At 39.0% G+C, this 3619-nt stretch overlaps 1 long non-coding RNA gene across 1 annotated transcript; it reads right to left on the bottom strand.

Moving 5' to 3' along the window:
* Positions 1-2796: 2796 nt before the first annotated feature.
* On the bottom strand, positions 2797-3559 carry LOC147832784 (uncharacterized). The gene is made up of 2 exons (XR_015514815.1): positions 3375-3559; positions 2797-3122 (listed from the first exon to the last, which is right to left on the bottom strand). It is a non-coding gene; the product is annotated as an uncharacterized LOC147832784 (long non-coding RNA).
* Between the last annotated feature and the right edge of the window lie 60 nt (positions 3560-3619).

The following is a 3619-nucleotide window of genomic DNA, read 5'->3' as shown; positions in this document are numbered from 1 at the left end:
GAAATGAGGAAGATGATGCTCAACATGTGTTTGTGGCACTCTGTGATGGGGAAAAGCACTTGGTTTTCACTAATGAAGTATAAAGGCTTCCTGATACTTAAAGAGCCCATATTATACATGAAATAAGGTCATATCTTGGTTGTAAGGGTCTCCAACAACAGTCTAATATGCATGCAAGGTCAAAAAACACTTTCATGGTCTTATAATCTGCATTTATTTTTATCTAATTATCCCAGCGACTCCTGTATGAATCGTCCAGTGATTCATTTGTTCCCAAACCCCTCCTTAGCGCGGAGCTAATCTGCGCTGATTGGACCGATGACAGTCTGTCGCGATTGGTCGACTGCCTTCAGTCAGAGAGGGAAATGGCCAATAGCTAATCAGCAATTTAAAAAGTAATCACAGTTCATACACGCTCGATAGTGTAGGCGTGGACTTTAGCTGCCACACTATGGCGAGTGGATAGTGCCACGGATAACCGAACGAAGGAGACAGTCGTGTACTCGCCATACCACACACACACAAAAACACACACACACCTCCGGATGACAACGCTCCCGCTTCAGCCCGCACCCGCCAGGTTTTAGCCTGAGAACCCGCTCCGTTTTCTGCCCGCCGCGCCCGGTCCCGCTAGAGCGGAGAACACAACCAAATATCACCCAGTATACAGTCCAGACAGCCAAGCTGTCTGTACACACACAGCACAAAGTACACAGAGCTCGTTCGTTCGTTCGCTCTCTCTCTCGCTCTCTCTCTCTCTCTCTCTCCCCGCGCCAGATTTCTGCGGCGCGGGAATACATTTCCGAATAAATCGCGGGAGCAGAACTCTAGCACGGAGCTCCATAAACAAACAGCACGCGTCGCGTTTTTAACGTGACTTTGCACGCGATAAGATAATATATGCAGTTAACCTGATACAGTACACGCGGTTACAAGTAACAAATCACAACTAAATACATTTGCAAGCTAGAGTAAACGAGGCAACAACTTTAACCGCACGTACTTACACTTGAGAAATGTAGGAAGAAACCCATCCTGACGTCCATCAGTTACTCTTTGTTGATCCTTCCTTTAACAAACTCAGATGAAGTATTCTTTGTAGCATGTAGCTTCCAGAAGTTTCCAACTGCTTGGTTATAATGCTGATGTTTCATCTTTGGGTAGAGACTCAATATATCCATCTGCAGTGTGACTTCAATCGACCGGCATGTTTGTGTGCGTGTGTTTGTGGGTGTGCGTGTGTTTGTGGGTGTGTGTGTGTGTGTGTCTGGGTTACTGCGTCAGAGGGCGGGGCCTCAGGTTTGAAATCTCCCGGGTTTGCGCGTGCACGTGAAAAACTTTGTTTCGTTCGTACGTCATGGCGAAACACCTAATGAGTCGGTATCAAGGCGACTCGTTTGAAGCACTATGATTCGACTCTTTTATAGATGAATCAACAGTTTTAAACACTGTATTCTTACAGATTTAAGCCTTAGCTGGATACTTCACTTCACTTAGAGCTGTGTTACACACTACATGGAGGGGAATTTTCAAAAACCCATAATATGGGCTCTTTAATATATAAAAGCTGGTTCCATTTGTTTTTCAAGAGTTTTGACTGCTGCTGCTGGTTATCAGATGGAAGAAAACTGTTTCATGACGTTTCAAAATACTTGAATGGCTTTTGAAATGTTATATGCCGATAAAAGCCATGTGATCTTATTATTTTACATGGTGGAAATGTTTGTCACGCACAAAAAGTGCACTGACTCTGTCTGCCACTTCTGCCTGGGGTTTCACACAAATGAATCTGTCTTTTCTAACGTTCTATATTATTTTTAGCTGCATAGTTTTCTATGTACTGTTATTATTATAATTTCCTCCTTTGAATGTTATTGGAAGTGTATCTTTTGTTTCTTTTTCTAAGGAATGTTCAGTTTTGTACACACGATGAAGCATGTAATACATTCTGATTTTCTAAATATTGCTGATCTTTGATTTGAAGATTTGTAAAATTCCCCGATATTCAACATCTAAATCTACTGTAATGCTTCGTGTTGAATAAAGGGGATTTGTTTTATAAAAGATTCCTTTTATTTCATCTTCAGATTTTTCTTTTCTTTTCAGACAATCATTTGCAATAAAATGAATAACAAAAACCTACAAGTGCCGTTATTTGCTAAAATTATTTAAAAATATTATTTTCACACAGTTTTTGGACACTCTGTCATATAAAAGTGCAGAATCAAGTCAGAAACTAGAAACTGGCTGTATGACACAGAAACTCAGAATTAGGTGAATTTTCTTTATTAATAAATGTATTAAAACTTAAATCAAATGTAAATATTAATCAAGACTATTTAGAGGGTACCTATGATGAAAATCCTCTTTTGGAAGCTGTTTGGACAGAACTGTGTGCAGGTATATTGTGTCCACAATCATATTGGGGTGATATAAAGACAATCTGTCTTTTTTTTTTACCCCCCTCAAATGTTAAAATAGGATCCAAATCCCTCCCATTTTGAGGCCCACCGCAACGTGATGTAGGAGTGTGGTTTCCCCACCCACCGAATTGATTGACAGTCACGTATTAACATGTCTCTGTAGTAACACTTATAATCATATCAACAATGTGCAAAATAACCAGTATTAAAAGATCTGTTCAGCTCGCTGTGATCACGTCATTATCAAACGTGATCAGTAACGAGTTTTACAAGCTTAAAACTGCATATTTGTAATGAATTGCAGTTATTTTATTATTTTTATCAGCACAGCCGCGTGTCAGTACAATTATAAAAGAAGAGGCTTCAATCCAGGTTTTTGAACGGGTTAAATCAGGTTTATTTTATACATTACCAAATAACAGGTATACTATCACATTTACATTGCAAAAACAGTGCTAAGTTAAACGCAAGCTGTGTGTGTGCAAACTTTATAACAACATTGTGTGTGTCACATCGTTGCAGAAAGGCTTAAATTAACTTCACAACAAATACATCAAATAATCATTGGGTCAGTTTGTTACTGTAGTATTTCTCAAGCGTTACGTGAGATCCGCTTTCCTTATGTCGGTCACTGTGCTGTTTATCTGATGCAGCTGAGGCACACTCTGAAAGACTTGTGGCAATGGTGAGCGGGGAGATCTAGCATTAAAAGCACGAGACACAAAAAACAGCTACAGTGTTCAAAGCAGAAAATCCCAATATTCTGAAAGCTATAATGAATAATCTGATGGATGTTGAGCTGAAACTTTAGACACATTTTGGAGACAGAAAAGACTTATTTTACACCCTTTTCAAGATTTAAGATAAGTGCCCTTTTAACATGAATGAGCTGGGTATGTTTTCAGAAATATTATTAAATGAGAAATAACATATTAATACACGTATTCCTACCTATACATGCTGCTTCCAGCAAGAGTCCTGCATGTTCTGTAGGGACACCCACATGTTTCTTGTATAAGTCCTCCTCGTTTCCATGAGGATACTTGCATGTTCCCTGTAGAATTCTTGCAGGTGTGTGTGGGATGCTGCAGGATATTTTTTATCAGCATTAATGTCCAAGTATCTAATGTGGAAAACTGTGTACAAAACAGCAAAAAATAAAAAATAAAATAATAATAATAAATAAAATAAATTTT

This window comes from Danio rerio, chromosome 18, assembly GCF_052040795.2.
Source record: "Danio rerio strain M-AB ecotype USA chromosome 18, GRCz13ab, whole genome shotgun sequence".
Taxonomy (NCBI): domain Eukaryota; kingdom Metazoa; phylum Chordata; class Actinopteri; order Cypriniformes; family Danionidae; genus Danio; species Danio rerio.
This window is presented reverse-complemented; position numbering and strand designations above follow the sequence as displayed.